The sequence below is a fragment of the Notamacropus eugenii genome, chromosome X, assembly GCF_028372415.1.
Source record: "Notamacropus eugenii isolate mMacEug1 chromosome X, mMacEug1.pri_v2, whole genome shotgun sequence".
NCBI classification, from domain to species: Eukaryota; Metazoa; Chordata; class Mammalia; order Diprotodontia; family Macropodidae; genus Notamacropus; species Notamacropus eugenii.
The window spans coordinates 48,435,869-48,462,683 of NC_092879.1; positions in this window are offsets into that span (position 1 = coordinate 48,435,869).

Here is a 26,815-nt window from a genome sequence, read left to right on the forward strand (position 1 = left end):
CTTCCTTCTTATGATGGTTTCCTTGGTGTCTGGATCTCTAAGTGTCTAATTCTTCTCCCTTGATGGGCATTTCACATTTGGGTGGTCAAAACCCTAGTTGGATGTTGTACTCTTTCCTGCAGTTTTGGGACACAATACAGCTCCACCACCCTGGTGACCTGTCCTACTTCCTCTCTTCCTCAATTCTCTGTCCTGGCATTATAAGTTCAGTGCCTACTTTCTCTGGTTCTGACAATTCACAGCTTTGTGGAACTGATGCTTCCAGGTTACAGTCTCTAACAGATGTTTGCTTCTGAAGGATTGTGGCCAAACTGGATGTTGAGGCCTAAGCAAATTTCCACAGCTTGGATCTGGGATCTCTATGACAATAGAATGAGCGAGGGTTGGGTTTTGATGTGGTGTTTTGTTTTACTGAGTCAAGTGACATCTTGTAATCAATAAAAATATAAGAACAACATATATTTTCTCTGCAACTTTCAAGCAACTGTATAATTGAAAATATATGTCCTACTGTAAAAATGTCACCTAAGGAAGCCTGACTCTTTCTTTTCCAAATTTTCATCAGGAATGCATTTGGAACTTATATGGATTACTTTCCTATAGATTTTATAGAGATAAGAAAGTAGTCATATTAGTCAGTAGGTAATGATGTTCTCCTGATCTCCTTTTTTCTTAGTAGCATTATTCATGATTTTTCCCCTATTCTGCTGGTCAAAAGAATTCTCAATTCTCTCAAGATCATGTCATTTCCAGCACATATCTCCTTCATTCACATTTAGTTTAAGGGATGAGACACTAGGAGTTGGGGAGATCAGGGAAAGCTTCATGTAGAAATAATGCTTAAGCTGCATCTTAAAGGAAGAAAGGGTTGTAAAAGTTTGAGGGAACATTAGCGCAGATATTGAAATACCTTATTATAATGGCAGGAGTTGTGGAGGTGATGAAGACAGTGAATGAGGTGCTGAACACTTTGGCAAAGAAGGGGAATAAGCTAAGGGTCACCATACAACAACCACCTTAATATACACTGGGAACTAAATTTTTACATTATGAACATCTAAGAAGGAGAGGTTGTTGAATAATGTAGGTAAAGAGAAAGAGTCTGGAAGTGGAAATGGGGATCAAAGAATACTTTACTTTTCACTGGAAGATAGTGGATCTATACTGACCTGTAAAATTACTGGTGATGATAATGTTACATTACTATGATAATTTGACTCAAATGGCTCATTACTAGATAGGGTATAGAAGAAAGAAAAAGTAGGACTCAAGAAAATTAGTTCAGGAAGAACAACTTGGACTGAATACATAAATGAAAAAATCTAAGTGAAGGCAACACAATTTTAAAAGTCCTAACAGAATGAATTTCAAGAGAACTTAAGGAACTATTTCAAAATGATGCAGAGACAGGATTTTTATGAGGTGGAGAAGAGAGAAGATTTAGAAGACAACAGCTCTCAATTCTTACTCCTACTTTCTATTCTCTAGAAAATCTTTATGAGAATATCATATTCATCTATCAATGGTACCCTTAATGAAAATATTAGAAGAGGATATGCAGGCTTTGAGAAGAGTCTACAGCTACAGACACAACCAAGGAGTCCAAAAATTTTTGTTCTATTCGTTTATTTCAAAACATTTGCATCAGAAGAACAAAGTCAATTCTTAAGGGCTCCCCTCATAAAGGTGTTCCAAACGTAAAAATTATACAAGAATTTATGGCAGATACAAGATGTCTATACTCAGTTTCCTTTCATCATCTCAAAACATCAAGACATGCACTGAATAAATTAAAATAATAAAAGGGGGAAAGAATTAATCACAAAGCAAAAAACAGACTGAAACAAAGAGAATAAAACCAAAAGGAGGTCTCTATAATGAATATAGATTATGAAGCTAGGGAAAGTTAGACAGCATCCCCTAAGAAAGAGCTATAATAGCAACAGTTAGCCCTAAAAAAAACTAATAAAACAACTACAAAGTCCCTCTGAAGTGCTTTAAAAGCTAAATAAGCATCAAAGGAAGGAATAATAATGAAAATTAGGGGAAGCAGAGCCAAGATGGCAGAGTAAAAGCAGGGACCTGCTACAGCTCTCTCCCCAAATACCTAAAAAAACTGTAAAAACTTATGCTAAACAAATTCTAGAACAACAGAACCCACAAAATGACACACTGAAGCAAATTTCCAGTACAAGACAATCTGGAAGGTCTATGAGAAAGGTTTATCTCAGCAGACTGGGAGCAAAGCACAGGTCAGCATGGGCCACCCTGGTATGGACTAAGCAGGAGCAGGCCATATAGGACAGAATTGCTGGCAGCTGCCATGGATTCCTGACTTCTCAACCCACAAACATTAAAGAGAGTTTCAGAGGTCAATGGAAAAGGTCTCTCACCTGGCTGAAAGTGGAGCTTGGTCCAACTCAGTCCCAGCCCTGGGCCAGCCCCAGACCCAGGGCAGCTAAGCCACTGCTGAAGCTGAAGCTGCTTCTGGAGTCTTCCACTTAACAAAACTCAAAAGTCAAGTAATTGGCTGGGACAATGAACAAATGGAGGAAAATGAAACAGACTACAGATTATTACCTTCTCAGGGAAGAGTTATTTTCTTATATCACTGGTAAAGAAGAACAAAACATACAGCCAGAAGACAACAAAGCCAAAGCTCCTGCATCCAAAGTCTCTAAGAAAAATATGAATTGGTCTCAGGCCATGAAAGAGTTCAAAAAGGATTTTGAAAATCAAGTAAGAGAAGTAGGGGAAAAATTGGGAAGAGAAATAACAGTGATACCAGAAAATCATGAAAAAAGAGTCAAAATCTTGCTAAAGGAAATGCAATAAAATGCTGAAGAGAAAAACAACTTTTAAATTAGACTAACCCAAATGGTGAAAGAGGTCCAAAAAGCCAATGAGAAGAATGCCTTAGAAAGCAGAATGGTCCAAAGGGAAAAAGAGGTCTAAAATAACTCACTAAAGAAAATAATTCTTTTTTTTTTTTGAATACAGAATTTATTTATTTTTCTGTTCTTAACATTCACTTTTATAAGAATTTGAATACAAAATTTTCTCCCCATTTCTACCCAGCCCCCACCCCAGGACAGTATGTACCCCATCTATGCCTTCCTCCAGTCTGTCCTCCCTTCTATTACTCACCCTTCTTCCATCTCCCTTCCCCTCTATTTTCCTGTAGGGTAAAATAAATTTCTATACTCCACTGCCTGTATAGTTTAATTTCCAGTTTCATGTTAAAACAATTTTTAACTTTCATTCTTAAAACTTTGAGTTTCATATTCTCTCCCTCCCTCCCCATCCACCCTCACTGAGAAAACAAGCAATTCAATATAGGTCATACATGTGTAACAATGCTAAGCACTTCCATAATAGTTATGTTTTAAAAGACTAACCACATTTATTCCATTCTCTCCCCTGACCTGTCCTCCCACAATAGTGTTTGCTTCTGATTATCCCTTTCCTCACAATTTACTGTCTCTTCTAATATTTTCCCTCTCCTCTCCTCTTCCCCCTTGCCTTCAAGACAGGTAAAATAGATTTCCATATCCAAATGAGCATGTGTTATTCCCTCCTTAAGCCAAATCCCATGAGAACAAGGCTCACTTATTTCCTTTCATCTACTCTTCTTCCCCTCCATTGTAAAAGCTCTTTCTTCTCTCTTGTTTGTGAGATGATTTGCTACATTCTACCTCTCCCTTTCTCTTACTCCAAGAACTTTCCATTCAATAATAAATTTTATTTTTTTAGGTATTCTCCCCTCATATTCAGCTCCCCTGTGCCCTCTATGTGTGTGTGTGTGTGTGTGTGTGTGTGTGTGTGTGTGTGTGTGTGTGTGCACACCAGGAGGAGCAAGACCAGAGCAGGCCTCAGTGGCAGAATCCCCAGCAGCTGTGGAGGTTTTCAGATCCCTCAACCCACAGGCGCCAAAGGCAGTTTCAAAGGTCAGTGAGAGGGCTTTCTGAACTTGGCGAGAAGAGAGCAGGATCCTCCCCTAGCCTCAGTTCCAGGTGGCAGCAGCTATGATGGCTGTGGCCACAGCAAGTAGTAGCCAGTTTCCATTGTTGGAGTCCTCAGCTTAAAGCCCCTGGGGGAACTGAGCAGCTGATCTGAATCTCAGCCTAGAGCAAGGTCCTGGGGCATGGCAGAGGTGGAGGTTCCTGAGGATTAAACTTGTCTCTCTCAATTGTGCCACATTGGAGGAACTGAGAACTTATAGGTCCCCAGAGTATGCCCCACTTTTGACAAAGGACCCAAAAGTCAAGTAACTGGTTGGAAAAATGCCCCAAAACAGGCAAAAAAATAAGAGTATAGAAGGTTACTTTATTGGTTAGCAGGTATTTTCTCCCATCTTTTCCAATGAGGAAGAACAATGTTTACCATCAGGGGAAGACACAAAAGTCAAAGCTTCTGCATCCCAAATATAAAAAATAAATATGCAATGGTCTCAGGCCATGGGAGAGCTTAAAAAGGATTTTGAAAATGAAGTAAGAGACATAGAGGAAAAATTGGGAAGAGAAATGAGATGCAAGAAAATCATGAAAAGTAAGTCAACAGATTGCTAACGGAGATCCAAAAAATGCACAAGAAAATAACATTTTTAAAAGTAGGCTAACTGAATTGGCAAATGAGATGCAAAAAGCCAATGAAGAGAAGAATGCTTTAAAAAGAAGTATTAGCCTAATGGAAAAGGAGGTTCAAAAGCTCACTGAAGAAAATAGTTCTTGAAAAATTAGAACAAAGCTGATGGAAACTAATGACTTCATGAAAAACCATGAAATTACAAAACAAAACCAAAAGAATGAAAAAATGGAAGATAATGTGAAATATCTCATTGGAAAAACGAATGACCTGGAAAATAGATCCAGGAGAGACAATTTAAAAATTATGGGACTACTTGAAAGCTATGATCAAAAAAGAGCCTAGACATCATCTTTCATGAAATTATCAAGGAAAACTGTCCTGATATTCTCGAACCAGAGGGCAAAATAAATATTGAAAGAATCCACCATTTACCTCCTGAAAGAGATCCAAAAAGAGAGAAACTCTTAGGAATATTATAGCCAAATTCCAGAGTTTCCAGGTCAAGGAGAAAATATTGCAAATAGCAAGAAAGAAACAATTTGAGTATTATGGAAATGCAATCAGGATAACACAAGATATAGCAACTTCTACATTATGGGATTGAAGGGGAATATGATATTGGAATATGATACCAGAAGTCAAAGGAACTATGATTAAAACCAAGAATCACCTACCCAGCAAAACTGAGTATAATACTTCAGGGAAAGAAATGGTCATTCAGTGAAATAGAGGGCTTTCAAGCATTCTTGATGAAAACACCAGAGCTGAAAAGAAAATTTGACTTTCAAACACAAGGATCAAGAGAAGCATGAAAAGGTAAACAGGAAAGAGAAATCACAAGGGACTTACTAAAGTTGAATTGCATACATTCTTACATTGAAAGATAATATTTGTCACTCTGGAAACTTTTCTCAGTATCTTGGTAGTTGGAGGGATTATACACACACCCACAGACATACATATACATACATACATAGATACATACATACATACATACATACATACATACATATATATATATAGAGAGAGAGAGAGAGAGAGACAGAGACAGAGACAGAGAGAGAGACAGAGACACAGAGACACAGACAGAGAGACAGACAGACACAGAAAGAGACAGAGACACAGAGAGAGAGAGAGAGAGAGAGAGAGCACAGGATGAGTTGAATAGGAAGAGATCATATCTAAAAAAATAAAATTAAGAAGTAAGAGAGGAATATATTGGGAGGAGAAAAGGAAAAATGTAATGGGGCAAATTATTTCTCATAAAAGAGGCAAGAAAAAGGTTTTTCAGTGAAAGGAAAAAGGGGGAGGTAAGTGGGAAAAAGTGAAGCTTACTCTCATCACATTTGGCTCAAGGAAGGAATAACATATGCCCACTAAATTTGGTATGAAAACTTATCTAACACTACAGAAAAGTACAGGAGAAGGGGATAAGCAGGGTGGGTGGGAGGAATGATGGAAGGGAGGGCAAATGGGAGAATGGAGCAATTAGAAGTAAACACTCTTGGGGAGGGACAAGGTCAAAAGAGAGAACAGAAGAAATGGGGGGCAGGATAGGATGGAGAGGAATATAGTTAGTCTTACACAATATGACTACTATGGAAGTCATTTGCAAAACTATACATATATAGCCTATATTGAATTGCTTGCCTTCTCAGTGGGGATGGGTAGGGAGGTAGGAAGGAAGAGAAGTTGGAACTCAAAGTTTTAGGAACAAATGTTGAGAATTGTTTTATGTACAACTGGGAAATAAGAAATACAGAATATGGGGTATAGACATTTATCTTGCCCTACAGGACAAGAGAGAAGATGGGGATAAGGGAAGGGAGGGGTGGTAGAAGGGAGCACAGAGTGGTGGAAAGGGTAATCAGAATGCAAGGTGTTTTCAGGTGAGGGGAAAGAGAGATGGGGAGAAAATTTGGGACTCAAAACTTTGTGGGAATGAATGTTGAAAACTTAAAATAAATAAAAGGAAAAAAACTAAGAAAGATATTATCAAGGAAAACTGTCCTGATATTCTAGAACCAGGGGATAAAATAGAAATGAAAAGAATCCCCCAATCACCTCCTGAAAGAGACTCCAAAAGGAAAACTCTTAACAATATTCTAGCCAAATTCCAGAGTTCTCAGGTCAAGGAGAAAATATTGCAAGCAGCCAGAAAGAAACAATTCAAGTATTGTGGAAACACAATAAGGATAACATAGGACTTACAGCTTCTATACTAAGGGATCAGAGGGCTTGGAATATGATATTCCAGAGGTCAAAGGAGATAGGATTAGATCCAAGAATCACCTACCCAGCAAAACTGAGTATAATACTTCAGGGGGAAAAATGGAGCTTCAATGAAATAGAGGACTTCCAAACACTCTGTTTGAAAAGACAAAAGCTGAATAGAAAATCTGACTTTCAAATACAAAAATCAAGAGAAACATCAAAGTAAACAGGAAAGAGAAAACATAAGGCATTTATTGAAGCTGAACTGTTTACATTCCTACATGGAAAAATGATATTTGTAACTCATGAGACCTTTCTCAGTATTAGCATAGTTGGAGGGAGTACATACACACACACACATACACATACACACATATATATGTATATGTATGTATATATGTATCTATGTATGTGTGTATATACAGTTGAGGAGAGAGAGAGAGAGAGAGAGAGACAGAGACAGAGAGAGACAGTGAGAGAGACAGAGAGACAGTGAGAGAAAGAAAATGGGCACAGGGTGAGCTGAATATGAAGGGATGATATCTAAAAAGGAAAATTAAGGTTTGAGAGAAATGTACTAGGAGAAAGAGAAAGGAAGAGGTAGAATGTAGTAAATCATCTCACATAAAAGAGGCAAGAAAAAGCTTTTACAGTAAAGGGGAAGAAGGGGAAGAAGAGAGGGAGTAAATGAGTCTTCCTTTCATCAGATTTGGCTTCAGGGGAAAATAACATGCACAATGTATTGGGTATGGAAATTTATCTTACACTACAGGAAAGCAGTGGGGAAGAGGGTAAGAGAGGGTAGATAATAGAAGAGATAGCAGATTGGGGGAAGGTGTAATCAGAAGTAAACACTTTTGCAGAGAGACAGGTCAAAGGAGAGAATGGAATTAATGGAGGGTGGGACAGGATAGAGGGAAATAAAGTTAGTCTTTCACAAAATCACTGTTATGGAGGTGTTTTGCATGACCACAAGTATAACCTTTATTGAATTACTTGCCTTCTCAATGAGGGTAGGTGGGGAGGGGGAAAGGCAGAGAATGTGGAACTCAAAGCTTTAAAAATGAATGTTTGAAGTTATTTTTACATGAAACTAGGAAATAAGATATATAAGCAATGGGGTATAGAAATCTATCTTACCCTTTAGGAAAATAGAAGGGAAGGAGATAAGGGGTGGTGGTGGTGATAGAAGGGAGGGCAGATTGGATGAAAGGGCAATCAGAATACAAGCTGTCCTGCGGTGATGGTAGGGAGGACATGGGAAGAAAGTTTGAAATTCAAAATTGTGTGTAAGTAAATGTTGAAAACTGAAAATAAGTAAATTTATATGAAACAAAATAATGAAAACTAGGTCAGAACTCGGAGCACACAAAGAATAATTCAAAATTGAAAATGTAAATAAATCGTAGGGAAATCTCACTAAACTAGAAAATATACTACAAAATATATTACAAGATTCACAATGCTAAAATGCAAGAACAGAAGAAAGAATATCAGAACAAAATCACAAAAATTAACAAAACTGCAACACTTGAGATATTTACAAAGCAAAGCAAATAATCCTCAATGTAAAACAGGACCATACAAGATGATAATTACTGATGTCTGTGTGACTGAGGAGTAGGGAGAGAACCACTAGATGAAACAACAAAGCTGAATGACATTTTAGAAAATTATACAAGAAAACTAGTCAATATTAAAAAATATTGGGGGGCGGAGCCAAGATGGGGGAGTGAAAGCAACGACTCACCTAAGCTCCTGGAAAAACTCCTCTGGATATCTCTGGGGGGAGAGTCTGACCAGACTTTGGAGGTGTAGAATCCAGTGGGTGACGGACTTTGACAGATTCGGAGCCCAAGCTGGACAGGAGGGTCCACGGGAGGGATCTGTTCCGTGGGGGTAAGACCCCGGCGCACAGCGCAGCGCGGTCGGCGCGGCAGGGCGGAGGGGACCAGAGGAGCCCGAGAGTGGCGGGCGAGACCAGCGGAGCAGGAGATAAGCCAGGCCGAGCCGGTGAGAGCCGCTGAGTGCCAGACATCAGCACAGCAGCCCTTGAAATCTTCAGCCTGAAGACGGACTTCGGTGGGTCACTACTTGAACTTCCAGGAACTGGGATGGCAGAGTGATCAGTAAGTGCTCTCTCCTCCCCCCTGATGACCGTGAGGGAACCATAAAATTCTTCCCCAGATTAATCCTGGATCAGCGGGAACAGCAGAAAGGGGCGGGTGGTCTCATAACACCAGAGGCTGGAAAAGTGGCAAAGGGGGATTCTTCCTACTGTGGTGGAGGCGATCTGGAGGGACAGACGACCCAGGGCAGAGAAAATTCGCACTGAGACCCAGGCAAGCCTCAGAGCTGGGAGACGAGCCCCAGGAGGGGCGGGAACACGCGTTAGCTTCTAGGAGTGCCCCAGCCCTCCAGGGGAAAAGGGAAGACAATAGGGAAGCTGGGATCACCATTCCCTGACCTTGCCTTTGCCGCAAGTCAGCTGAGGAGATATCCTGAGACCAGACCACACCTCGCACACACCTAACAAGCTAACCCCAGGGTTGATCGGGGAAACAAAAAACAAAAGCGTGCTTTTAGCCCAGACACACATCAGCTCAACTTAAAGATCTGTACCTTCTGACTGAAAGAACCAAAAGCTACAACACTCAGCCAACATCATGAATCGGAAAAAGCAGACGAAAAGTGAAAAAACCATAGAATCTTTCTATGGGGATAAGGACCAAAACACAAACACCAAAGAGGTTAGAGCTGAGACTGTACTTCCATCTGAAACCTCAGATGGGACTATGAATTTCTCGCAGGCACAACTAGATTACCTGGAACGTCTGAAGAAGGATATAAAAGAAAAACTGGCCAATGATTTTAAAACTATAAAAAAAGAATTCACTGATGAGAACATCACCCTGAAAAAGAAAATTGAAGAAATGGAAAAGGAAGTTCAAAAATTAACTGGAGAGAATAATTCCCTAAAAGGAAGAGCTAATCAAATGGAAAAGGAAACCCAAAACCTAATTGGGAAAATTGATCAGATGGAAAAGGAACCCCAAAACCTAACTGGGAAAATTGGTCGAATGGAAAAAGAAGTACAAAAATTAAATGGAGAAAATAGCTCCTTAAAGGGAAAAACTGGTCAGATGGAAAAGGAGATGGAAAAGCTAACTGAAGAAAACACTACGATGAAGATTAGAATTGGGCAAGTAGAAACTAATGACTCAATGAGGCAACAAGAATCAGTCAAACAAAATCTAAAGAATGAAAAGATAGAAGAAAATGTAAAATATTTAATTGGAAAAACAACTGACCTGGAAAATAGACCCAGGAGAGAAAATCTAAGAATTATTGGCCTGCCAGAAACCCATGATGAAGAAAAGAGTCTGGACAATATCTTCCAGGAAATCATCAAGGAAAACTGCCCAGAAGTACTAGACTCAGAGGGCAAAATAGTCATCGAAAGAATCCACCGTTCCCCTCCCGAAAGGGATCCCAAACTCAAAACCCCAAGAAATATAGTTGCCAAATTCCAGAGCTATCAAGTGAAGGAGAAAATACTACAAGCAGCCAGAAAGAAACAATTCAAATATCAAGGACACACAGTCAGGATCACACAGGACCTTGCAGCTTCTACATTAAAAGATCGAAAGAATTGGAACCCAATATTCCGTAAGGCAAAGGAGTTGGGACTTCAACCAAGGATCAACTACCCAGCAAAGTTCAGCATAACATTTCAGGCAAGGAGAAAGTCATTCAACGAAATAAGGGATTTCCAGAGCTTCCTGACCAAAACACCAGAACTCAATAGACAATTTGATCTTCAAATGCAGGTCTCCAGAGAATCATAAAAAGGTAAACAGAGGGGAAAAAACAAAAACAAAAACTTGCTACTCAATTAGGGCAAACTGTTTACCTCCCTATAAGGGAAGATAATACCTGTTAATCTTGAGAACTGTGCAGCTATTATGATAAAAGGGATATATGTAGAGGGAACGGGCATAAAGTAAATGATGTCATGTCAAAAATATGATTTAAGTATGAGAAGGGAATGTAATAGGAGGTGTGGAAAGGGGGAAGCAGAAAATGGCAAATTATATCACAGGAAGAAGTACAAAACTATAGTAGAGGGAAGGAGGAGAGGGAGATGAGCATTGTTTGAGAGGTACTCTCATCTGATTTGTTCAAAGGAGGGAACAATAATCTTAAGTAGATAATCCTAACTAGCTCTACAGGTAGTAGGAGGGGAAGGGGGAAGAAAGGGGAGGGTGGCTAAAAGGGAGGAAAGAAGCAATAAGAGTAAAGGGAACTAAAAGGGAGGGGGGTCAAAAGAAGGAGGGGAAGGCTGCAGGAGGAGGGGGAGAAAAGTGAATACTATTGAGGAGGGGAAGGGAGATGGGAGAGCTAAAAGCACAAATGGTGGGAAAGAGGTTGGAGGGAAATACACAGATTGTAATCATAACTGTGAATGTGAATGGAATGAACTCTCCCATAAAACGGAGAAGGATAGCAGAATGGATTAAAAGCCATAATCCAACAATATGCTGCTTACAAGAAACACATTTGAAACGGGGGGATACACATAGGATAAAGGTCAAAGGATGGAGCAGAATATATTGTGCTTCAGCTCATGTAAGAAAGGCAGGAGTAGCAATCCTAATCTCAGACAAAGCAAAAGCAGAAATAGATCTAATCAAAAGGGATAAGGATGGAAACTATATCCTGCTAAAAGGCACCATAGACAATGAAGCAATATCATTACTAAACATGTATGCTCCAAGCGGTATAGCATCCAGATTCTTAGAGGAGAGGTTGGGGGAGTTGAAGGAAGAAATTGATAGCAAAACTATACTAGTGGGGTACCTCAACCTCCCCCTTTCTGAACTCGATAAATCCAACCTCAAAATAAACAAGAAAGAGGTTAAGGAGGTAAATAAAACTCTGGATAAGGTAGATATGATAGATCTTTGGAGAAAATTAAATGGGAATAGAAAGGAATATACTTTTTTCTCAGCGGTACATGGAACATTTACAAAAATTGACCATGTACTAGGACATAAAAATCTCACAATCCAGTGCAGAAAGGTAGAGATAATCAATGCATCCTTTTCAGATCATAATGCATTAAAAATTACATGTAATAAAAGGCCATGGAAAGAGAAACCAAAAATCAATTGGAAACTAAATAATCTAATTCTAAAGAAGGGTTGGGTTAAAGAAGAAATCATAGAAACAATCAACAATTTCATTCGAGAGAATGACAATAGTGAGACAACATACCAAAACTTATGGGATACTGCAAAAGCAGTTATTAGGGGAAGTTTTATATCTCTGAATGCTTACATAAATAAAATAGAGAAAGAGGAGATCAATGACTTAGGCTTGCAGTTGAAAAAGCTAGAAAAAGAACAAATTGAAAATCCCCAAGTAAATACCAAATTAGAAATACTGAAAACCAAAGGAGAGATTAATAAAACTGAAATTAAGAAAACTATTGAATTAATAAATAAAACCAATAGTTGGTTTTATGAAAAAACTAATAAAATTGATAAACCTTTGGTCAATCTGATTAAAAAAAAGAAAGAAGAAAACCAAATTACTAATATTAAAAATGAAAGGGGTGAACTCACCTCCAATGAGGAGGAAATTAAAACAATAATTAGAAACTACTTTGCCCAACTTTATGCCCACAAATTCGATAATCTAAACGAGATGGATGAATATTTTAAAAAATACAAATTGCCCAGATTAACAGAAGAGGAAGTTGAATACTTAAACAACCCCATCTCAGAAAAAGAAATTGAACAAGCCATCAATGAACTCCCTAGGAAAAAATCTCCAGGGCCAGATTGATTCACAAGTGAATTCTATCAAACATTTAAAGAACAGTTAATTCCAATACTACATACACTATTCTTGAAAATTGGGGAAGAAGGAGTCCTCTCAAATTCTTTCTATGATACAAATATGGTTTTGATACCCAAACCAGGAAGAGACAAAACAGAGAAAGAAAATTATAGACCAATTTCCCTAATGAATATAGATGCAAAAATTTTAAATAAGATTCTAGCAAAACGAATACAGCATCTTATCACGAGATTAATACATTATGATCAGGTAGGATTCATACCAGGACTACAGGGCTGGTTCAATATTAGGAAAACTATTAGCATTATCGATCACATCAACAACAAAGCTAACAAAAACCACATGATTATCTCAATAGATGCAGAAAAAGCTTTTGACAAAATACAACATGCATTCCTACTAAAAACATTGGAGAATGTAGGAATAAAGGGAACTTTCCATAAAATAATAAGCAGTATCTATCTAAAACCTTCAGCAAGCATTATATGCAATGGGGATAAGCTAGATGCATTCCCAATAAGATCAGGGGTGAAACAAGGTTGTCCATTATCACCACTATTATTTAATATGGTACTAGAAATGTTAGCTGTAGCAATTAGACAAGATAAAGATATCCAAGGAATTAAAATAGCCAAAGAAGAAACTAAGTTATCACTCTTTGCAGATGATATGATGATTTACCTAGAGAATCCCAGAGATTCAAGTAAAAAATTACTAGAATTAATAAACAACTTTGGCAAAGTTGCAGGGTACAAAATAAACCCACACAAATCTTCTGCATTCCTATATATTAGCAACAAAGTCCAACAGCAAGAGATAGAAAGAGAAATCCCATTTAAAGTTGGGGTAGACAGTATAAAATACTTAGGAGTCTACCTGCCAAAACAAACCCAGGGATTATATGAACACAATTACAAGACACCTTTTGCACAAATAAAGTCAGATTTAAGTAAGTGGAAAAACATTAGTTGCTCATGGGTAGGGCGTGCTAATATAATAAAAATGACAATTCTACCCAAATTAATATACTTATTTAGTGCCATACCAATTAAACTATCAGACAATTACTTTCTAGAGCTGGACAAAATAATATCAAAATTCATTTGGAAAAACAAAAGGTCCAGAATATCAAAGGGACTAATGAAAAGAAATGCTTGGGAAGGTGGCCTAGCGCTACCAGACCTCAAACTGTACTATAAAGCAGCAATTATCAAAACCACTTGGTATTGGCTAAGAAACAGAGAGGTAGACAAGTGGAATAGACTTGGCACTCAAGATGCAGTAGGCAAGGAATATAGCAACCTTCTGTTTGATAAACCCAAGGACCCCTTGGGAAAACTGGATAACAGTGTGGCGGAAATTAGGCATAGACCCATACCTGACACCGTACACAAGAATAAAGTCCAAATGGGCACATGATTTAGATATAAAGATTGATACCATGAATAAACTGGAGAAGCAAGGAATAGTGTATTTATCAGATCTATGGAGAAGGGAAGAATTCTTTACTAAAGGAGAGATAGAATGCATTATGAAATGCAAAATGGATAACTTTGATTATATTACACTGAGAAGTTTTTGCACAACCAAACCCAATGCAACCAAAATCTGGAGGGATGTAGTAAATTGGGAAAGAATTTTTACAGCTAAGCTCGGGGATAAAGGCCTCATTTCTAGAATATATAGAGAACTGATCCAAATGCATAATCATACAAGTCATTCCCCAATTGATAAATGGTCAAAGGATATGAACAGGCAATTTTCAGAGAAAGAAATTAAAGCTATCTATAATCATATGAAAAAATGCTCTAAATCACTATTGGTTAGAGAGATGCAAATCAAAACAACTCTGAGGTACCACATCACACCTACAAGATTGGCAAACATGACAGAACAAGAAAATGATAAATGCTGGAGAGGATGTGGGACAGTTGGAACACTAATTCATTGTTGGTGGAGCTGCGAGCGCATCCAACCATTCTGGAGAGCAATTTGGAACTATGCCCAAAGGGCTACAAAAATGTGCATACCCTTTGACCCAGCAATATCGCTACTAGGACTATATCCCCAAGAGATCATAAAAATGGGAAAGGGTCCCACATGTACAAAAATATTTATAGCAGCACTCTATGTAGTTGCCAAAAACTGGAAGTCAAGGGGATGTCCATCCATTGGGGAATGGCTGAATAAACTATGGTATATGAATGTAATGGAGTACTATTGTGCCATAAGAAATGATGAACAAGAAGACTTCAGAGAGGCCTGGAAGGACTTATATGACCTGATGCTGAGTGAAAGGAGCAGAACCAGGAGAACTTTATGCACAGCAACAACCACAGTGTGTGAGAGTTTTTTCTGGTAGACTTAGATTTTTGTAATAACACAAGAACTTCTTACCAAAAAAAAAAAAAAATCCCAATGGAGGATCTCAAGGCAAAATGCCTGCCACACTCAGAGAGAGAAATATGGAAGTCACTCACATATTGTAGCAGATCATGTTTGTGTATGTGTATGTGTTTGTGTATCATGTTCTGATTTGTTATACGATTTCTTTCATTTATCTTAGTCTGACTACATAGCATGACTATAGTGAAAATATACTCAATAGGAAAGTATATGTAGAATCTATACAGAATTGTATGCAGTCGTGGGGAGGGAGGGGGGTAGTGGGGAGTAGGTGGGGAGGGATAAAATCGCAATTGTATGGCAGTGATTGTTAAACATTACAAAATAAAAAAAAAATATTGCAAGTCAACAGTAGGAGATACTTCAGATATCAAAGAAAAACAGCCTGAATTATGCAAGACTATTCATCAATGATGAGAAAATAAAGAAAAGTTTGGAACATGATATTCTGAAAAATATTTTATGCTAAATTAACATAACCTGCAACATTAAGCTTAGCCATCAATTAAAAAAAATGGATTTGAAGGATTTGAGAAAAATTTGTATTACTCCTACTGAAGAAATCAAAGGTAAACATGTGACATGCAAGTACATTAAATAAAAGTAACTTAAGAACAACAAATAAGGCCACATAACATGAAAAGCCTACACAGATAAATCAATTTTTATAGGCTACAAAGATAGCAGGAAGCTAGAGACTTTTAGAAGTTTTACCTCCCTAAAAATAAAAGAGAGAATAAAGAGAAAATACTTTTGGTCAAAGCTATTGAAGCCCATCAAATACAAGTGCCCTACAGGGGAGGAAAAAATAGAGAGGGAGAAAAATCAAAATAAATACATGTATCTATGTCTGTCTGTCTTTCTATATTTTTATACATATATCCATGCATGGATATACCTATATCTACATGCAAACCTGTGTGTTTATATACCTACATTTACATATACACATACACATAGTATAATAAGAGGCCATAGACTAATATTTATGTGATTTATAGGGTCTGTACCTATGACTTCATTTGAATAGGGACTTAATAGATGTGGAAATTCCCTGTAACACTAAAAGTCAGTACTTTCTCTGAGATTTAAATTTTTCAGAGTAGCCTAGAGCAGTGAGTCGTTAAGAGACTTTCCCATGTCATAAAGCCTGTATATTTCTAGGTTTCTTCTTGGCTTGAAGATCAGCTTTCTGTCTAGTACATCATGCCCTCCATGTTGGAATTGGATATCAGAAACTAATATTATTCAAACAAATAGATGAGAGGATAGAAAAAGAGTAGGTAGCTACCAAACCAGGGCTCATATGTGGACTAGACAAGGGTCGAAGCTTTGTCAAAGTCCCATCTTATCAGAGAATCATTAAAAGTACAGGGAAAGCATGAAAGCATGAAGGAAATCAGGAAAAATCCTAGAGGAGGCAGAGAATGGAGAAGGGGGAAGAAACAATTAGGGAGGGGGGGGAGAGATAGATAGATAGAGAGAGAGAGAGAGAGAGAGAGAGAGAGAGAGAGAGAGAGAGAGAGAGAACCTTAAAGATTGCTACCTAGTCTGACTTCTTCTTTTTTGTGGTTAGTGATAGTGAAGATCAGAAAGGTAGAGTAGCATGTTCCAGGGTGTGGGTTGTAAAGATACTAAGTATGGATTCAGCCTTAGTCCCTGGTTACTAAATCCAGGGTTCATTCCATGGCGTCATTCTGCCTCCTTGGTGAATTAATGTTTCCGATTATGAATTTCGTGCAAACAACGAAATGTCGACCTAGAATCATAACACTTGAGCAACCTTTGGAAGTTGTCTACCATCAGGTTTTTCTTCATGGAGCCCCTGACAGTCAAATCATCTCAGAAAGTCCTCTTGTTTTGCTTTTAAACATGTCTGGAGAAGAATTTCCAAAACATCATTGAACAATTCAATGTCTTTTTATCTTTATGATCATAACACGGATTGGCTATGGGAGAGAAAATAATGGAATGGTCACCAATTAATTCAGATAATTCACTGTTCTCCATTTCAATGCACTGACACTTGGAAGAGTGGGAAAAGACTACATGAAAATGAAGGGAGGGAAGATAGGCTTGTACCCACTAAAGAGTAAGGCACTGGAATTTAATTTGTTAAAAGAAAGACAAGAGCATCAATCTCAGTCATTTTCAACTCTTCTCAACCAAAATCTTTCATTCTCTATTTTAAATCTACCTCTTCTTTTTTATTCTACTATGTAAAACCATCAAAAACTTACTCAGCTTCACTCACAATTCATGATTAATCCCCCCTCTGAGCCTAATCCCTTATACTTTTTCTTTTGTACTCCATGACTCCAATTCTTTTACTTTTTTCTACGTAGGGGCTTATTCCCTACCCATATCTATTCAAAGCTTTGATACTTCCCTACAGGGGCCTTCAAGAAGACTCAGAATATTCTTCAGTAACTACCACTAATAAATGCTAATACCTGTTATTCTGGACATAAAGATAAAAAGGGGACTGGATATGAGATTTCATTGCTATAGAGTGCTCCAAGGTAAATGTGTATGTCAGTATATACAGATATGCATATATATGTGTACAGATGTAACAGCCAGTATACAATATGCCCTACCTGGATTGAATTCGAATTAAGGGTTGGAGAGTCTGCTTCTGAACATGCATAAAAATGTGACCTTTCCCCTATTTCAGAGCATTTACAGGTATTCTTTAATTGTTTCCTTTCAGCTACCTGACTGATAAAGAAGGAATGCAGTAGTGGAGAAATGGAATGTATACAAAAAGGGTTTGAAAAGACAGTCAATCTCTTCTTTGAGGCTTTAAAGGAAAGAGAAATGATATGTCATAGACAGGGCAGGGTAGTGTCTTTGTTTTTAATATTATTTTTTATTTTAATGAAAATGATCAACACCACAGACTAGTTATTACTGTACATGTAGTGGGACAAAGAGGATTATACATTAAAATGTAGATCTCTATTATATATACACCTTGTTTTACTTCTTAAATACATAATAAAATTAATCAATAGCTTTAAAGCTGCCCTACTTATCTGGCTTTCCATCTCTTTTCTCTCCATTAAAAAAGATACTGCAATGGTTCTAGACTTTTCATTATTTACTTTTTGTTACTTGATCCCTAACTCCCTTTGGTATCTAAACCCCAGGGAAAAGAAAAGAGAAAAACAGAGCCCTTGCAGAAAATATATGTAGTCAACAAAATAAATTCCCATACTGGCTGTCAGCCTTATTATGCATCTTGAGTCCTGTACCTGCCTCTCAAGAGGGTAGTAGTATCTTTATCACCAATCTACTGAAAATGTGGCTGGTTATTGCATTTATGAGAGTTCTCAAGTCTTTCAAAGTTGTTTTACTTTGTAATGCTATTATTTTATAAATTGTTTTCCTAATTCTGCTCATCTTACTCTGAATCAGTTTATATAGATCTTCTCAGGTTTCTCAGAAATCATGCTTTTCACAATTTCTTATAGCATAATTATATTCTATTATGTTCACATATCACAATTTGTTTAGCCATTCCCCAGTATGTAGGTTCCCCATTATTTTCTAGTTATTTACTACCACAAAAAGAGATAAGACTTTGGGGGGAGCATATTTGAGCACTTTTCCTCTTTCTTGGATCTCTGGGTCTAAGGGAATGTTTGCAAGGTAGATCAAAGGATTTGGATCAAAGGGCATGTGCAATTTAGTGACTTTATGGGAATGGTTATAAATTGCTTTACATATTGCCTGATCCACTTCACATTTCTACACAAGGCAGGAGGGGAGCAGGTTCTCTAGTAGGAGGACATGGGAAATAACAGTGGATTTTGTGATAGTTTATATGGTCTCTACTTTTCTTGAGAAAAGAAAAAATATACACAAATAAGATATTGTTATTCTGTGATCAAGAAATCATGTGGTAAGTTGCTCATTTTTTAATTGGTGTGTGTGTATTAGCACTGTTGTCACACTACAAGAATCTACTTTCCACTGTGTCCTATAGCCCTGCTAACAATTATAATTGTCCTTTTGTTGTCATCTTAGTCAATTTGATAGGTGTGAGATGGAAGGTCAGTTGCTTTAATTTACGTATTTCCAATTAGTGATTTAGAGCATTCTCACATAGTTGTTGATAATCTGGCTTCTTCTTTTGAAATCTGCCTATTCATACACAGACTTCGATGATTTATCTATTGAAGGAAAGGGTACTTGTCCTAATAAATTTGCATCAATTCCTTATAGATCCTCTATATGAGAACCTAATCAGAGAAAATTGCAGCAAAGATATTTTTCCCATTCCCTTTTTAGTTTCAAATGCAATGTTTTTTTATGCAAAAGTTTTATATAATCAAAGCCCTCCATTTTATCTTCCTTAATCACATCTGTCTCTTGTTTGGTCATAAACTGCTCTCCTATTCATTGACTTGAAAATATATTTCTTCTTTGTTCCTTCAATTTGTTTATATTATCATCCTTTATGTCTAAGCTATGTATTCACCTGGAGCTTGTATAGGTATCTGGTATGAAATGCTAGTTTATCTCTTAATGTCTGCCAGACTACTTTTCCATTTTTCCAACAATTTCTACTGAATAATGAATCCTTACCCCAGTAGCTGAAGTATTTGGTTTATTGAGCACTAGGCTATTAGATTTATTTACTTATGTGGGCAGAGTGTTTAATCTATTCTACTGACTGACTAACATATGTAAAATACTAAATTAATGCTAGTTATTATAATTATCACTATTGTTACACCATTGTTATTATTTTTAAAGTGAATTGATATCCAGTTGATTGACATTTGGTAGAGGTTAACTATTTCAAATATATTGTGGAGAACACCTCAGTTGGGAGCTACTGGAAAAACCTGAGCCCCTTACAGTTCCCCTTGAACCCTTGCTGGCACAGTGATCAGCTGTACTCTGGGGATAACAAAATGTAACAAGTCCTCAGACAGATCATCTTATTTGTCTCCTATGTAGGTCAAGAAGGAATAATTAGAATCAAACATGGAAAAACTGATTGGTTTAAGACTGAAAAAGGAGTATGATAAAGCTGTATACTGTCACCTTATTTGTTCAACTTACACGCAGAGTCAATCATGTTAATTTCCAGACTGGATAAGTCAAAAGCTAGAAATAAGGTTTCTGAAACAAATAACAATCTCAGATATGCAGATGATACCACTCCGATGGCAGAAATTGAAAAGGAATCAGGAACCCTCTTGATGATGGTGAAAGAGGAGATTGTAAAAACTGACTTGAAGCTTAACGTAAAAAACAGATAAATAAAAACTAAGATATTGGCAACTAGTCCCACCACTGGCAAACAGAGGAGAAGCAGAAGCAGTATCAGATTCCATATTCTTGGGCTCAAAGATCACTGCAGACAGTGACTGCAGTCATGAAATTAAAAGACACTTGGTCTTCGGAAGGAAAGCAATGGCAAAACTGGAGCAAGCTAAAAAGCAGAGACATCACCTTGCTGACAAAGGTTCATATATTCAAAGCTGTGATTTTTCCAGTAGCAATGTATGCCTGTGAGAGTTGAACTATTCCTTATTGTCCAACTAATGCTAAGCCCCACACAATCATTGCTTTTGAATTGTGCAGGAGAAGACTTTTGGGTCTCTTGGAAAACAAGGAGATTGAATCAGTCAGATTCAGGCTATTCACTGGAAGGTGAAATAATGAAGCTGAATCTCTTTTTTTCCCCTAATGAATATTTTAAATTAAATTCATTTATTTCCAGCTTTCAACATTCACTTACACAAAATTTTGAATTTCAAATTTTCTTCCTGTCGATCTTTCAGATTGTCTTGGGCTAGAAATTTGCTTCAGTGTCATTTTGTGGCTTCTGCTACTCTTGAATTTGTTAAGAGTCATTTTTATGGTTTTTTTGAGGGGTTTGTGGGGAGAGCTCTAGCAGGTCCCTGCTTCTACTCTACCATCATGGCTCCACCCCTTCCAATATGAAGCTAAATATTAAATACTTTGGCCATACAATAAAAAGATGGCACTCATTGGAAAAGATGCTGATTTGGGGAAAGAGTAAAGTCAAAAGGGAAAAGGAATGACAGAGGATGAGATGGATGTATAGTACCATGGAAACAAGTAATATAAAATTGAACTGATTTCAAGAGACATTGGAGGTTAGAAGGGCCAGGCACACTATGGTCAATGGGATCTTGAAGAGTGAGACATGACTGAACAAGAACAAAATCAATTTGACTCTTTACATGATATCATATAAAGTCTTCTAATAATATAATGCATATATTATCTTCCTAATTAGAGTGTAAAAACCTTGATGGATAGAATGCTGTTTTCTACTTATTTTATAGGCAACACAGCATCTAGCCCAGCACTGACCAGAAAGAAAATTAATATCTATTGACTTGACTCACAAATACAACTAAATATGAGAATTTACACAAATGAATTTTCTATTCCAAAAATTAGGAAAAATGGGGGGGGGGAATGAAGAAAACTCCCTAAAATAAGCAAGAGATATTGCTCCGAAAGATTCCAAATCAAGCATGTGACAATATGGCATAATAGAAAGCAGAAAGTAGAAAAAAAGTAGAGAGGCCTCAATTTGGACTCTTCAAGATCAGCAATTTAGAGATTAGACATAAAAAAGAAATTGAGAATACAATAATCATCAAGTCCTTGTTCTTCCTTACCTTTAGACGGATGAACGCACAAGACAAAAAATTATTTTTTAGAGGTACAGATCGTGTCTCTGCAACAAGGTCATCCTTGGAAATGGACAGAAGAACTTAGAACTACTATACATTTAAAGTTTGGGCATTCAAATAAAGTTCTGGCATCTCTCTTAAACTTAATGGCCCTCACCATGAATATTGATATTAGGAACAACTCCTCTGCTGTGGTTCCAAAGGAAGGAAACAATAACAAACATACTTGTCAGCCTCTGTGTGCCTTTGTACCATGTAATCTGTCCTTACTGAAGGTAAATTAAATTTGAGAAATTAATTTTTTCTAAATGAAAATTATTCACTGGGTTATTGGATTCATTTTTAAACTATTCATCACAGCTACTTAAATTTTAAACATTTTTGGATGACAGACTGAACTTCCTATTTTTGTTTTATCTATAATAACAGTGAAATTCTGCTTATCCTGTGATTCAATTAATATTCTTGTGTGAACTTTTTAGAAATCCATGAAATTATATTGCTATATAAAAATGCAAGAATTTTGATTAACAGATCAGAAAGGGCATATGGAAAGAATACTATGGGGTAATCCTAATATCCCATGCTAGTCATGAAACCAGTTTTATTCCAAAGATTGAGATGATTCAATCACATTGTGCAAATGGCTTGTTTTAAAGTTATAGTATTTGGCAAAGATGAATTAAAGAAAAATGACTGATATTTTAAGAGATATTGTACTTTTTAGGAACATTTTTACATATTGGCAGTTAGAGTGTAGTGATGAGGAGAGATTCATGTCCCTCAGACGAAAATTAAGCATGAATCTTGGAAGAAATCATTAGACAATATAAGATCAATGCTCCCTCCACATTCCTATCCCTCTTCTCTCATATATAGTAAAATCAGTATAAGATGTGGTTGATTTATTCCCAGGAATGAAGACGGTATTAGCTGGATTTCATAGGTATACAGGCACTGTTTCCTTATGTCTCGATGTGTACATTCTTTTCTACGTATATAATAAATATGCATACATATCTAAAATATATTTTAAAATTTTATTTTCAGTCTCAGACTATAATGAAATTCACATGAGAAATATAAGCTAATTATTAAATTACATAGCTAATTTAGAAAATTAAAAATAAGAAAATATAGTTAATTATTTTTTAAAAAAAACTGTTTTTTCTTCTGAACCTCTAGGTTTCTTCCTTGTCCATGTTATTCTAAATTTCCTCAGTATAAGGTCACTCAAAAGAAGGCAATATGTCAGCTCCTATTTAGTGAATAGAGAGATGTGAAAATGAGAAGAAAAGCTGAGGAAGAACATGGATTGACTCTGAAGCACAGAAAAAGACAATGTAATGGACCAATGAAGCCATTCCCCCTGGTTGTCTCTAAAGTGCTACCAATCTTTCCAAGTTCATAGTGACAACAGACTCAGGGAAGATGTCATCATAAATGATGTACATGAATCATGGAATTTAGAGCTGGAATGGATATGAGTTTAACCCTTTCATTTCACAGAGAAAGAAAGTGAGGTCCAGAGTGGAAAAGTGACTTTCCTAAGGTTCATGCAGTAGTAACAAGTTCAGGACTGAAACACAAGTTCTTTCCCTCCAAATCCAATGTCTTTTCCATTGCAGTGAACTGCCTAGAGTGTTCCAGGTTTCATGTCCTGCCCCTTTGATGAGATGTTGTTGTTCAGTCATTCATTTGTGTCCAACTCTTCATGACACCATGGAGCATACTGTACATGAGGTTTTCTTGGCAAAAATACTAGAGTGGTTTGCCATTTCCTTCTCCAGTGGATTAAGGAAAACAGAGGGTAACTTGCCCAAGGTCACACAGCTAGTAAATGTCTGAGGTTGAATTTGAACTGAGATCTTCCTGACTCCAAGCACAGTATTCTATTCACTGAGTGATCTGACTTTCCCTGTTTGATAAGATACAGCAAAGTAATTCTTAAGGATCACTTCCTGTATAAGAAAAATACACTATGATAATATTAACCTTCATCATTCTCACATAACATATTTATCTCCATCTGGATTTAGCCAAAAACTCAAACTGCTTTGTGTGCAGAACACAATGGGGAACAGATTCCTGTACCATGACATTAGTGCTAGTGCGCACACATACACATTAATTTAAAAATAAATTCACCATATGTTTTGTCAGTGATGGGCCAGTAGCACCTCATTTGTGTATACTTTCTTTTTTCTTTTATCTTTTCTTAAGAACATAGATCTTATTAGTTATTACCAAATCTAACGGCCTTTCTTATGCCCTCTTACTGGAGACCCCTCTTGCCCATTCTTAATATTATCATCTTTTCTTTTGTTTTCTGTGACACTGAACTGTGCTGGGTTACTTCTTTTCTTTGGTCATTCCTACTGTCTTCTCTTCTGTATCCTATTCTTTTTTTTTTTTTTAACATTTTTTGTTATTATTTTTTAATGTTTAACAATCACTGCCATACAATTGAGATTTTATCCCCCCCACACCTACCCCCCGCTACTCCCCTCCCTCCCCACGACTGCATACAATTTTGTATAGGTTCTACATACACTTTTCTACTGAGTACATTTTCACTATAGTCATGATATGTAGTTGGACTAAAATAAAGGGAAGAAATCATATAACAAATCAAAACATGATACACAAAAACATACACATACACAAACATGATCTGCTACATTCTGCGAATGACTTCCATATTTCTTTCTCTGAGTGTGGAAGGCATTTTGCCTTAGAGAACCACCACTGGGATTTTTTTTTTTAAGAAGTTATTGCGTTATTACGAAATTCCAAGTCTACCGGAAAAAGCTCTCACACACTGTGGTCGTTGCTGTGCACAAAGTTCTCCTGGTTCTGCTCCTTTCACTCAGCATCAGGTCATATAAGTCCTTCCAGGCCTCTCTGAAGTCTTCTTGTTCATCATTTCTTATGGCACAATAGTACTCCATTACATTCATATACCATAATTTATTCAGCCATTCCCCAATTGATGGACATCCCCTTGACTTCCAGTTTTTGGCAACTACAAAGAGTGCTGCTATAAATATTTTTGTACATGTGGGACCCTTTCCCATTTTTATGATCTCTTGGGGATACAGTCCTAGTAGCGATATTGCTGGGTCAAAGGGTATGCACATTTTTGTAGCCCTTTGGGCATAGTTCCAAATTGCTCTCCAGAATGGTTGGATGTGCTCGCAGCTCCACCAACAATGAATTAGTGTTCCAACTCTCCCACATCCTCTCCAGCATTTATCATTTTCTTGTTCTGTCATGTTTGCCAATCTTATAGGTGTGATGTGGTTCCTCAGAGTTGTTTTGATTTGCATCTCTCTAATCAACAGTGATTTAGAGCATTTTTTCATATGATTATAGATAGCTTTAATTTCTTCCTCTGAAAATTGCCTGTTCATATTCTTTGACCATTTATCAATTGGGGAATGACTTGTATGATTATACATTTGATTCAGTTCTCTATATATTCTAGAAATGAGGCCTTTATCCCTGAGCTTAGCTGTAAAAATTCTTTCCCAATTTACTACATCCCTCCAGATTTTGGTTGCATTGGGTTTGGTTGTGCAAAAACTTCTCAGTTTAATGTAATCAAAATTATCCATTTTGCATTTCATAATGCTTTCCATCTCTTCTTTAGTAAAAAATTCTTCCCTTGTCCATAAATGTGATAAATACACTATTCCTTGCTTCTCCAGTTTATTCATGGTATCAATCTTTATACCTAAATCATGTACCCATTTGGACTTTATTCTTGTGTACAGTGTCAGGTATGGGTCTATGCCTAATTTCCGCCACACTGTTATCCAGTTTTCCCAGCAATTTTTGTCAAACAATGAGTTCTTATCCCAGAAGCTGGGGTCCTTGGGTTTATCAAACAGAAGGTTGCTATATTCCTTGCCTACTGCATCTTGAGTGCCAAGTCTATTCCACTTGTCTAACTCTCTGTTTCTTAGCCAATACCAAATGGTTTTGATAATTGCTGCTTTATAGTACAATTTGAGGTCTGGTAGCTCTAGGCTACCTTCCCAAGCATTTCTTTTCATTAGTCCCTTTGATATTCTGGACCTTTTGTTTTTCCAAATGAATTTTGATATTATTTTATCCAGCTCTAGAAAGTAATTGTCTGATAGTTTAATTGGTATGGCACTAAATAAGTAAATTAATTTAGGTAGAATTGTCATTTTTATTATATTAGCATGGCCTACCCATGAGCAACTAATGTTTTTCCACTTACTTAAATCTGACTTTATTTGTGCAAAAAGTGTCTTGTAATTGTGTTCATATAATCCCTGGATTTGTTTTGGCAGGTAGACTCCTAAGTATTTTATACTGTCTACCCTAGCTTTAAATGAGATTTCTCTTTCTATTTCTTGCTGTTGGACTTTGTTGCTAATATATAGCAACGCAGAAGATTTGTGTGGGTTTATTTTGTAACCTGCAACTTTGCCAAAGTTGTTTATTATTTCAAGTAATTTTTTACTTGAATCTCTGGGATTCTCTAGGTAAATCATCATATCATCTGCAAAGAGTGATAACTTAGTTTCTTCTTTGGCTATTCTTATTCCTTGAATATCTTTATCTTGTCTAATTGCTACAGCTAACATTTCTAGTACCATATTGAATAATAGTGGTGATAATGTACATCCTTGTTTCACCCCTGATCTTACTGGGAATGCATCTAGCTTATCCCCATTGCATATAATGCTTGCTGAAGGTTTTAGATAGATACTGCTTATTATTTTATGGAAAGTTCCCTTTATTCCTACGTTCTCCAGTGTTTTTAGTAGGAATGGGTGTTGTATTTTGTCAAAAGCTTTTTCTGCATCTATTGAGATAATCATGTGGTTTTTGTTAGCTTTGTTGTTGATGTGATTGATAATGCTAATAGTTTTCCTAATATTGAACCAGCCCTGTAATCCTGGTATGAATCCTACCTGATCATAATGTATTAATCTTGTGATTAGATGCTGTATTCGTTTTGCTAAAATCTTATTTAAAATTTTTGCATCTATATTCACTAGCAAAATTGGTCTATAATT